We start from the raw sequence: 13,187 nt of genomic DNA, 5'->3' as shown, positions 1-13,187 counted from the left end.
TGCTTTCTTCTAAAGGTCTAAACTTGAATATTTTTTTATTTATTTAAAATATTTTTATCCTGCTTTTCTCCTTAAAAAGGACTGAAGGCGGCTTACATCCTTGAAAGAAAATATTTAAAGCTGAAAACAATGAGTACACAAAGGCGGCTTACATCATCATTAAAGCTAAAAACAAGTATACAAATATTAAAAAGGAACAAACAAATACCCCCCTGAAAAATGGCAAACACAATCAACACAGTCAAAACAGTAATGCATCACAGTCCAACTAAAATTCCCACTTAGGCAGCTAGTTACTGAGGGAATGCTTGCTTTAGGAGAAAGATCTTTGGTGGTTTGCAGAAGGACAACAATGATGGGGCCAGTTTGGCCTCCTGTGGGAGGGAGTTCCAAAGTCTGGGAGCAGCAACAGAGAAAGCCTTTTCCTGTGAAGGTATGCGGACCAAGAAAAATGTCTCTCACGATCATCTTAATATCCAAGCAGGCTCATAATAGGAGACAGAGTTTTTGAGATAATTTGGGCCCAACCTGCTTAGGACTTTATAGGTTAGAATGAGCACTTTGAATTGTGCCCTGCAACTGATCATCAGCCACTGGACCTGCTGTAACAGGAGGATTATGTGATCCCTGTAACCCGCCCCAGTCTGGTGCATTTTAGACCTGCTGACGTTTTCTGACACTTTCCATAGGCAGCCCCACATAAAGGATGTTACAGTAAATATCATTTAAGAGTAAGATAATTTGCAATATTGAAATGAAATGAATCATATCAGATATAGAAACTACAAGCAAGCTGTAGCTCATTTCATTACCAAACCTTTTTTAAAAGAAGTTTCTTCTATGACTTCCTTCACATCATTTCAGACCTCGTAATGAGGGTGAAAGAGGAGAGTGCAAAAAACAGTCTGAAGCTCAACATTAAAAAAAAACTAAGATCATGGCCACCCATCACCTCCTGGCAAATAGAAGGGGAAGATATGGAGGCAGTGACAGATTTTACTTTCTTGGGCTCCATGATCATTGCAGATGATGACAGCAGCCACGAAATTAAAAGACACTTGATTCTTGGGAGGAAAGCAATGACAAACCTTGACAGCATCTTAAAAAGCAGAGACATCACCTTGCCAACAAAAGTCCACATAGTCAAAGCTATGGTTTTTCCTGTAGTGATGTATGGAAGTGAGAGCTGGACCATAAAGAAAGATGACCGCCGAAGTATTGATGCTTTTGAGTTGTGGTGCTGGAGGAGGCTCTTGAGAGTCCCCTGGACTGCAAAGAGAACAAACCTATCCATTTTGAAGGAAATTAACCCTGAGTGCTCACTGGAAGGACAGATCCTGAAGCTGAGGCTCCAATACTTTGGCCATCTCATGAAAAGAGAAGACTCCCTGGAAAAGACCCTGATGTTAGGAAAGTATGAAGGCTAGAGAAGGGGATGACAGAGGATGAGATGGATGGACAGTGTCATCGAAGCTACCAACATGAATTTGACCCAGCTCCGGGAGGCAGTGGAAGACAAGAGGGCCTGGTGTGCTCTGGTCCTTGGGGTCACAAAGAGTCGGACATGACTAAATTACTAAACAACAAAGCTTTAGCTAGATTAGTGCTAGAGAAGTGTTATTAAAATCAATCTTGGCTTTCTTGCTTTCACTTTGTATAAGCAGATAAGAGCAAAGTTCAAAGCCAATCTGCCAAGCGAGCTATACATTATATCTCCACTGAGTTTAGTAGGTAGTAATGACTGAGGGTTTAAATCATTTTTTTTCATCTGCCATTACTGGAGCATTCTATAAGCAAATCATCCAAATAAACCCATTCCTTTTCATCTTTTAATATCTGGGAAAATGTAGCTGTTTTCTAGTGGAAGGGTGTTATAAAATGACAAGGGCACAGCAAAATTGAACAGCCTTGGAGGAAAATGTTTATATCCTGGGTTCAGCTGAAAAGGCAAGATGAAAAACAAATATGCACCCAGTGACCATTAATATAACACTGTCTGTGCTCCCAAAGAAATTTGAAAGGTGCCCTTAAAAGATATATACATATCTTAATATTCCTTGGAGGGGGAAAAAGGCTCTGAAACCTGGCAGGATGCCAGGAAAAAGCTAAACATGCATGTGGATGGGTTGGTAGGTGCTAATTGGCGAGTGCCTGTGTTTTCACCAATGTCCCTTCTCTCTACACTACTCTGGAGAAATGTTGCAAAAATTCATTATCTGTGTGTGTGTGTGGGGGAATACATCAAAAAGATTCCCTTATATGCATGCAGGCTACTTTAAAAATATTAAAATACAAGTAGGAGGAGGTGGTGCTACGGGTTAAACCGCAGAAGCCTCTGTGCTGCAAGGTCAGAAGACCTGCAGTCATAGGATTGAATCCACGTGACGGAGTGAGCTCCCATCACTTGTCCCAGCTCCTGCCAACCTAGCTGTTCGAAAGCATATAAATGCGAGTAGATAAATAGGTACCACCCTGATGGGAAGGTAATGGCATTCCATGTCTAGTTGCGCTGGCCACGTGACCACGGAAACTGTCTACGGACAAGCACTGGCTCTACGGCTTGGAGACGGGGATGAGCACCGCGCCCTAGAATCAGACACAACTGGACTAAATGTCAAGGGGAACCTTTACCTTTAAGAGGAGAAAAGCAAAACTTCGAACTTGTCTAGGCCACAGCTTTAAAAGTTATAGTTCGACCACCACAGTCAGCAGTTTTAATCCCAAAATAGAGCCTCTTAAAGCAACTTTTCCAGGCTTTGAATGAAGAAGGTTTTGATATTTTCCCGGTGAAGAAAGAATATTATTTTGTTGTCACCATCTTAGAACTGCAGACCTGGAACACACCCTATGATTTATCGAGTCTAGCCCCTATCAAGGAGGCACAGTGGGGAATTGATCTTCCCACCTCTAGCTCTGCAACCGGATACAGTACAGTGGTGCCTCACTTAGCGAAGTTAATCCGTTCCAGGAAAAATGTCGCTAAGTGATTTAATCGCTAAGCGATTTTAAAAAGCCCATAGGAACGTATTAAAACGCATTGAATACGTTCCTATGGGCTAAAAACTTACTTTAAAGTGAAATTCCTCCATAGTGGCGGCCATTTTCGGTGCCTCTAAAGCGAGGCAAAACAGCAGGCGGCCATTTTGGAACTGCCAATCAGTTGTGCTTCCTCCAGGGAGACTGAGGCACGGCCGCCACCACCCCAGCCGAGAAAGACCCTCTGCGCCTGCAGCAACCTTTGCAGCAGGTGCAGAGGGTCTTTCTCGGCCAGGGTGCGGCGGCGGCACGGTGCCTCAGTCTCCCTGCCGAGGCTGGACCTGCAAGGGGAAAGAGAGGGGGAGCGCGCGCCGAAGTACAGCTGGTCGGCGTGGGTTTGGGAAGCTGGCTTCCCCGCGATCTTTGCAAACAACCGCCCATCAGCTGTGCTTCGGGCTGGCTCTCTCTCTCCTCCCAGCCTGGGCTGGAGCTGGGAGGGGAGAGAGAGCCAGCCCAAAGCACAGCTGATGGGCGGTTGTTTGCAAAGATCGTGGGGAAACCAGCTTCCCAAACCCACACCCATCAGCTGTGCTTCGGGACTCTCTCTCTCCACCCTTCGCAACACAGCTGATTGGTGGGGCCTTTGGGGGCCTTTGGGATGATCGTGGGGAAGCGCTTCCCTACGATCATCGCAATGCGATTTCCCCCCATTTAAAACATTGCAATGCGATCGCTTTTGCAATCGCAAAAACTCCATTGCTATGCGGCTTCATCGTTAAACGGGGCGCTCATTAAGCGAGGCACCACAGTACTTATGTTACACCTGTGATGAAAAAACAATGCTAGATCTGTTTTCACTCAGAGTAAAACATGAGTACCTGCTTGCTAAAGAACAAAACAAGCAAGCAAGCAAGCAAACAGATTTTATGCAACCTTAAAAATAAATTTCTTGCCCTCCAAACAAGCTTCTGTACATAGCAGCACAGCACTATCATTCATCTGGCAAGCTAATGATATATGAACAGAGTCTTGTGGCTCTTTGAGGCAGTTCAAAGGACATGAAGTTGTAGCATGCTGTCCAAACCTTCCTCCCTTGCCCCCCCTCTCCCAGTCACGCTATGCAGAAATGATAAGTGAATGAAGCATTACTAACTGAGGTCTTTTCCTCAGATAAAATGCCAAACCTCCAGTTCTTTGAATATCCCAGAGCTGAATGCTCTGTTCCCAATCTCACCCAGTTAGTTAAAATATCAAAAATCTATACTACCTAGAAATCAGTGCAAAGGTTTGGAAATGCAGCAGAGATAAGATAAGGTTCCCAGGCCCAATACAGCTCTCACTGGAAGCTCTTTCACCTCCACGGGACTTTGCTTATACAATTACTGTCTAGGTCGAAAGGTACCCCCAATGTTGAATGCAGTTTGTGTGTGTGGGTCGGTGGGTAGGTCTTCATTCTCCTTTCACGTGGCAGGCTAATGTATGCAGTAGACATGGGATATTCGTATTGAATGCAGCTCTTGAGGATCCTAAATGCAAGTTGTGAAGGGAACAGTCTCAGGTCTGGGATACACCCCAATTTACCGTGTTTCCCTGAAAATAAGACAGGGTCTTATATTAATGTGTGCTCCAAAAATGCATTAGGGCTTATTTTTGGGAATTTTTTTTTCCATGTTCAACAATCTACATTTATTCAAATACTGTCATGTCATTTTCTTCTAGTTGCTGCATGATAGTGGAGGGCAGGGTTTCACTTAAAGGTAAAGGTAAAGGTTCCCCTTGACAATTTTTGTCCAGTTGTGTTCGACTCTAGAGGGCAGTGCTCATCCCCGTTTCCAAGCCATAGAGCCAGCGTTTTGTCCGAAGAAAATCTTTCGTGGTCACATGGCCAGTGCGACTTAGACACGGAACGCTGTTACCTTCCCACTGAGGTGGTCCCTATTAATCTACTCGCATTTGCATGGTTTCGAACCGCTAGGTTGATGGGAGCTGGGACAAGCGATGGGAGCTCACTCCGTCGCGTGGATTCGACCTTACGACTGCTTGGTCTTCTGACCCTGCAGCACAGGCTTCTGCGGTTTAGCCCGCAGCACCACCACATCCCTTGGAGGGTTTCACTTAACTGAGGCTTATTTTTGGGGTAGGGCTTACATTACGAGCATCCTGAAAAATCATACCAAGGCTTATTTTCAGATTAGGTCTTATTTTCTGGGAAACCGGTTAGTACGATTAGGGGAACCCACAGAAACACCTCCCACCCTACTCTGAACTGTGTGTGAAAGAGGAAACAGGGTTTCAAATTTCTTATTCCTACAGCGCAAGATAAGGTGAACCTCTCAGCGCTCCCACTGTTATTCCAAAGGTAAAGGGATAATTTTTTTTCCTTCATGTTAATATCCATCATCCCAGTTAGATTGGAACACATTGATCTAGGGATGTCAGTCTTCATTTCTTTTTGCAGATTTTCCAATTTTTCCCCCCAGTGGGGAAGATAATACATGGGGAGTTTTCTTGTTTATTTTCTTTTTCTGTTTTGCATTTTCCAAATTTCTGACACACACACACACCACTCATTTTTTGCAGACACATGGGGTCTTCTTGCAAGAAAGTCTTACATTTACATACAAAATACTAGGTTTAAAAATGTAAAGTGCGAGGAACTGCTTACGTAAAAATGCAGCCAACGGAGGTGTTAATTTTTTTGCTGTTATGCATGAGTGAAGGAAAAAACTGCATCAGATTACCATTGGTTTTTTTTTTCCAACAGGGCATCCCAGTGTGTCAAAGCTCACCTATTTCATAAAGGATGAGAAAACCTGAGAGCACTTATTACACCTTTACCCCGATCCTTATGAGCTACTGATTCAGGCCTAACTTAAACATGCAGCATAATGCATAAGAAGCCTGGGGCAACCGAGTGGGATGCATCCCTTCAGGCTACAAAAGGGACGCCATTTTTGAATGTCTTCCCTTATGGCATATGGGTCAAAGGCAGAGTCAATTAAAGAGGGATTCATCCAGTGTACAGTAAGCTTTGGCTGCTTCGTGAGACCATACAGAACCAGGGGAAGATGTGACATTTTTGCTAGACCCAGGCACTCCATCCTTCAAGATGAAGTATATGGCAGCTTGGAGGGGAAATTGTAAGCAAGATCAGTTTGTGAAACTGCAGAACATCATTCCAGCAGATCTGTTAACTGCCAGTTTTGTGGCTTTGGATTGTGTGAGACAACATAAGGTAATCTTAACTCGTCTTATAACAGCAGGTTTTTCCTTCTCTTTTACAGTCATTCTGCATTTTTTTTTTCATTATAGAAATTCTGTGTCACCCGTCCATTTCCAAAATTTCCAGAGTGGCTTACATTAAACAAATACAACTTTTTTAAAGGCCCAGAGACGGCTGAAATGCAAGAAAAAAAACCCCAAACAAAACAGAATGGTGAAATGGAAACAGAAAAAAGAAGGCAACATTATTTTAAGGAAAAAAATTTGTTTGACTAAGATGAAACCAAAAGTATCTGGGGATGGGTGGTAGAGGTCTCACTGAAAGGACAACAATGTAGGCCCAAGATATCTGTTATGTATGGATGGGAAGGGAAGGCTACAACCCTGCTCCCAATATTCTTTGTGCCCTTGAGGAGATTGTCACCCAGCTAGGAACACAGTACATGTATAGAGGCTCTGTTCCTGCTCCTCTCTTTTTCTCTCAGAGTAATTATGCTCTAACTGTCTTCATCATTCTCTTGACTGGCTAAATTAACTGTGTATCAGTTGAAACATGAAGACGGAGGGCTTAGGTGTCTTCATGTCCTGCTCTGAGGTATCCTGTAGGCAAATGGTTGGCTTCTGTGGGCACAGAATGCTGGAACTGATAAGCCTTTGGTCTAGTTCAGATGCCTCTCCCTATATTCACAACTATTTGTTACAATATGAAATTGTCTAGAATTATCTTTTTCTGCCTCACCAACTGAAACAGGTGACATAATTAATTGTCTTGCCAGCTCTTGTCCCTTGAATGATCATCCTTTAAGAACAACAGGTGCAGGATGACCACATATAAAGTAAATATTCAGAATTCCTCTTCCTTTAATTCTTGTATAGAAAAGAAAATGGTGGAACAGGGCTTCGTCATTTCTTGTGGCCCACACACTAGGTATGATGCCTGCATGTCCTCTTTTTGGAAGGACAACCTTCTGTTTGATGACCTGCCATTGGATCATCATCCTCTAGAGCAATGGTTCCCAACCTTGGGTTCCCAGGTGTTCTTGAAACTCCCAGAAGCCTTTACCACTAACAGTGCTGGCCAGGATTTCTGGGAGTTGCAGTCCAAGAATATCAGGGGACTCAAGGTTGGAACCCACTGCTGTAGGTGCCTTTGGTCTAATGTAAATAGAAAGAATGACCAAGAGAGAGTTACGGATCTTGAATTTTCCCTTCCTTATTGAGTGTCTGGACAGCTGATTCAGTAGCACACAGGTCCTCGCCTCTAGAGTACAATACATTGGAATTCTGTTTATATATACATATATACGTATATACATATACATAAAGACAGACAGACACACACACATATATACATATATACGTATACACACACATACGTATACACACACATATGTATGTATGTATGTATGTATGTATGTATGTATGTATGTATGTATGTATGTATGTATGTATGTATGTATGTATGTATGTATGTATAAACAGAATTGCAAAAACCAGCCAAATCAATATCCTCCCCCCGCACTTTTCAGTGAGATATAAATAGCCCTCAAGACCTCCACTAGGATGTGGACTCTACTAACCTAACAAAAATAGGGAGGGGAGAATTCACATGCTTAACATACATGGAGAATGTGACCAGAGTATTCTTGCTGCTATTGTTCTTAGTTCACGAGTTCAGTGGCCAAGTGTTGACATTCCATGCAGCTTCCAGGGTTGAATGGAACCTGCCTCCAAAGCCTTCATTTCCAGGATCAAATCGAGCCTAATAATGAATAGCCAGTAAAATAGCTGGATCCATTGTGGTGTAGTGGGTGGAGAGATGGACTAGGATTCTGGAGACCAAGGTTCAGTTCAATCCTGGAGACTAGGTTCAGCCATGGAAACTCACTGGACGAGTGGAACTGGTATAAACCACTCATTAAATATCTCAATTACCTTGAAAGCACTCTGAGGGTTGCTGTAAATCGGTTTTGACTTGATGGCACATAACAACAGTAAAATAGCAAACATAGCCATTGTGAGTTACAAGTCAAAGTGCTTGTGTTTTTTTTTTTGCAAGAACTTCCACCAGGAGGAAAGAAAGACAGAAAAGGAGAGAGAGCTAATATTTAATCATGACTGTGGACATTTGTCAAAATGTTACATCACTCCTTGCTGATTCCAGATGCTTAAAAAAGCCTTTGCCCTTGGGGCTGATTGCTGTCCAGGAGTTAAAATAAGATTAATGGGGTGATGAGAGTTCTAGGAGAGCATGCCCTGCAGGGTGAGCTCTAAATAAGCTTCCCTCTGCCCTACATAGTTACTCTGAGTTGGCTGGGATCCTGGGCAAAGGTTACAGAGCCTGCGTTCCATGGCAGGTTAGATAACAGACCAGGTGCTGATGTTCTGGGAGGCTAAACATGGTGTGGACTCAGAAAAGCCAAAGCTAGAATACATGGTTCTACAGAGGTTCAAAGTAGACAGGTGAGAAATGTATGTCTTCCTGCTAGTAGCTCATTTTCTCACCCTACAATGTGATTTTTGAGGAGATTTGAGGCTGGGTAGAGAGGCTCGCAAATAAAGTGTTTACCTTCCACTGATGAATCACAAAACAAAGCTTCTTGGAATGCAAGCTGAGTGAAAGAATGCACTGTGACAAAAACCAGCCTTTGGGCAGTCAGTGAAGTCCTGTTTTGGTTGTCTAACCCAGAATTTCTTGGTTTATCACAAATCTGTATTATAGTAATACATTGATTAAGTCAACTCAAAAGAGAGATGGGTTAGGGGAACTGAACAGGGGGAAAGGCTGATGACATGAAAATTATCAAAGTCTCAGATCCTTAAGATGAAATGGAAGAAGGAGGCTTTGGAGACATTCAGATTAAGCTTTACCAGAAGGTGTAATGGTTTTGAGTGTACATGGGATTGGGCTGCTGGAACAAGGAAATAATTAAAATATAAAATCTGAGGTTAGTTGGACCTGTACAGATATGTAGGTGAAGACAAAACTTCCTGAGTGTCCATTGGTAGGCTGAAGATAGAAATAAGAAAAACTAAACAGTTCTTACTTTAACAATTATTCAAATAATTATTGAAATATATGTATATATGAACAGAATTGCAAAACCCAGCCAAATCAATATCCTCCCCCCCATACTTTTCAGTGAGATATAAATAGATAATTTAAACCAGACTTCGCTTTTTACCTAATAACGAGAAAAGGTAAACCCTCAGAGAATCTAATATCAGTTTCTGGTGGTATAAAATTCTCTTCTTCCAGTACAGTGGTGCCTCGCAAGACGATTGCCTCACGGGACAATTAATCTGCAAGACGATGGGTTTTTGTGATCGCTGTTGTGCTTCGCAAGACGGTTTTTCCTACGGACGATTTTCGTAAGACGATGCTTGGGTCTATGCTTCGCAAGACGGGTTTTTTTTTTTAGACCGATGCTTTTGCAGAGCACAGAGTGCTGTCCTCTGAAGATGCCGGCCACAGAGACTGGTGAAACGTTAGGAAGAACAACCTTCAGAACATGGCCAAAGAGCCTGAAAACCCCACAACAACCACTTTGCAAGATAGTTTTTTAGCCCATTAGAACGCATTAAATAGATTTCAATGCATTCCAATGGGGAACCACGTTTCACAGCACAATGTTTTCTATGGACGATTTTAGCAAGACAATGATTTTTCCCCGTTGGAACGCATTAAATAGATTTCAGTGTATTCCAAACTGCGTTTCTCAAGATGATGTTTTCGCAAGACAGCAATTTTCGTGGAACGAATTAACATAGTCTTGCAAGGCACCACTGTATAAGATCCCACTACAACAATATTGCAACGGCCAAGTAAGACATCTAATTTTCATATTTAGGCAATAATCTCTATTATACAGATGAAGATTTCATGAAAATATGGAAATTTTAGCTATCTCTCTTTTTATCACTGAGGTTCATCTCAGTTTCTTCAGCTTTTCTGTATTTTGCAATTCCTGCAATTCCAATTGGTATAACTAAAAATCTTTGCATGGTTGCAGAAAAATTACAGAGAGAATGATTTGATCAAAATCAACTCAGGGATAGAATCATAGAATCATGCCAGATTTCACTTAGGAATATCTGAATGTCTTCACAGGGCTAAGAGAGACCTGTAGACCAGTGTTTGCATACAATTGCCAAGGAATTTATTTGCAGTCTCAGAAGATACTGTATTCTTGTATGTTTACTATAGTTCTTTCTCCTTGATATATCTTTGATTTTTATTACTTAATGGTTCAAAAAAACTTCTTTTCTAAGGTTTATTGAGCAAAGAAGCAAACATATAGAAAAATTCAAAGTAACAGGTATACATTGGTATGACATATAAAAATGAATAAATAAATATTTCAAAATATTCAGTCTTCTAAACCAAAATCTCAGTTCATATATGTACACAATATTCTTACTTTGTAAAGAATAGTATGATTTACTAAGTTTGTATCTTCTGTACTTAGGATACAGAGCTTAAATTTCATATATATTTGCGAAAACCAAGAAGACAACACCAAATCAGAAGAAGAAAAACAGCCACCCACAAATAAAGTATTACTGCCATACATCAAAGGGGTCACGGACCGCATGGGGAAACTATGAAAAAACACAACCTACAAACAGTATTCAAGCCCACCACAAAAATCCAACAAATGTTACGGTCAGCAAAGTACAAAAGGGACCCCCTCACCACTGCAGGAGTATACCGGATACCTTGCAGTTGTGGCCAGGTATATATTGGAACCACAAAACAAAACATCCACACCAGAATCAAAGAATATGAGAGACACTGCACACTAAAACAACCAGAAAAATCTGCAGTAGCTGAACATGCCCTAAAACAAACTGGACATGAAATTCTATTTCAAAATACTGAAATGCTGGACACCAGCAATCATTACGTCAGACTGCACAGGGAAGCCATTGAAATCCACAAGCACCAGCAGAGCTTCAACAAAAAAGAGGAAAGTTTGAAACTCAACAAAACTTGCCTTCCAGCTCTGAAAAATACAGTGTGCAAAAGGTCAACGACCTCTACCCAGCCACAAGGACCGGGTATCACTATACACAAAAGACCAGCTAATGATACCCATCAACCACAATCTCTCCCCCCATCGCAACAATACACCCACTACAAGACGCACTAATCACCCATCTCCTGAAAAGGACAAGAGGCTATCTCACAGCCATAAATACTCCACTCCCAAGCAAAGTACACCAGAGCATAGAGTGCTGTCCTCTGAAGATGCCAGCCACAGAGACTGGCGAAATGTTAGGAAGAACAACCTTCAGAACACGGCCAAAGAGCCCGAAAAACCCACAACAACCTTACATTTCATACTTCAAAATACTCAAGACTAGAACTACGTATTTTCTCAATGTTATAAATGAAAAATGCATAAACTCTCATACACATATACAAGTCACTTTAGAAAATTACTAAAAATCTATCAGAATACATATCTTTTGATATGAGAAAAGCAAAAAAGAGCATGGCAAATCATTAATGCATCTAAGTATGTCACATCACATTACATCACTCTTACCCCTTCTGGCAGAAATTCTCTCTCCCTCTCAACAAACAACAAAATTTGTGTGTCTTCTCTGAAATTAAACAAGGCAAAATCTATTTTATTTTTACCCTTGGATTTTCACTGTAGTCAAAACACATTTTGCCAAGCCTCTGAATTCTCATGAGGGTAACATCTCAACAACTTAGGATCCTGACTTTCAAGGGATTGAACATAGAATCATCCCTTCCAAGAGTTAGCATAAGTTAATATAGTTTAGTAAACACAATGCAATATGGTAGTTTCATATTCATTTCTACTATTTTCATTCAATGAATTGTTTCCCCATTTAAATTCATTATTTTCTAATGCCATATAACTTTATGCAAATTTATAATTGAGTTCAAAGGAACCTACAAGGCAATCGAGTCCAACCCCCTGCTCAATGCAGGAGCCCAAATCAAAGCAGATCTGACAGATGGTTGTCCAATTTTTTCTTGAATGCCTCCACCAACTTCCAAGGTAAATGGTTCCATTGTCATACTGCTCTAAAAGTTGAGACATTTCTCCATATAGTCAGTCTGAATTTGGCTTCCTGTAGCTTGAGCACATTATTGTGTGTCCTACACTCTGGGATGATCAAGAACAGATCCTGCCCCTCCTCTGTATGACTATATTTCAAGTACACTATTTGAAAAGTGTCATCACATCAGTCATCTTTTCTGAAGGCTAAGCATGCCCAGTTCTTTCAGTCTTTCTTGATTCCCAATCCCCTGATCATCCTTGTTGGCGTCCTCTGTTGGCATCCTTCGTAAAGTGTGGTTTCCAGACTTTAAGACACAGTACTTTAGATGATATCTAACTGGTATGGAATAGAGGGGAACTAATACCTCACGGGATTTGGAGACTATACTTTTATAAATGCAACCTAAAATAGCATTGGCCTTTTCTGAAGCCATGTCACATTCTTGACCCATATTCCGTTTTTGATCTATAGCAATTCCAAGATCCTTCTCACTCATGGTATTAACTAAGCCAAGTATCTCCCATCTTGTAACTATGCATTTGGTTTTTTCCCCTAGGTATAGAACTTTGCACTTCCTTGTTAAATTTCATTCTGTTGTTTTCAGCCCAGTGCTCAATCCTATCAAGATCTTTTTGAATTTTGTTCCAGTCTTCCTAAATATTAGCTGTTCCACTCAATTTTGTGTCATCTGCAAATCTGATAATTATTTCCTGCACTCCCCCATCCAAATCATCATCAGTAACAACAACCTTCGAACTACAGAGCTGGAAGGGACCCTATGGATCATCGAGTACAGCCCCTCTCAAGGAGGCACAGTGGGGAACTGAACTCCCAAACTCTGGCTCCTCAGCCAGAGACCTAAGCTACCGAGTCATCCTAGCAGCTGAAGAGAACCTGGCTCAGGTACTCCTCTTGTTACCCTCTCCCAGTTTAGGAAGATAAGCACT

The sequence above is a fragment of the Pogona vitticeps genome, chromosome 1 (genome assembly GCF_051106095.1).
Source record: "Pogona vitticeps strain Pit_001003342236 chromosome 1, PviZW2.1, whole genome shotgun sequence".
NCBI lineage: Eukaryota > Metazoa > Chordata > Lepidosauria > Squamata > Agamidae > Pogona > Pogona vitticeps.
The sequence above is the reverse complement of the archived record's forward strand: the minus strand, read 5'-3'. Positions refer to the sequence as shown.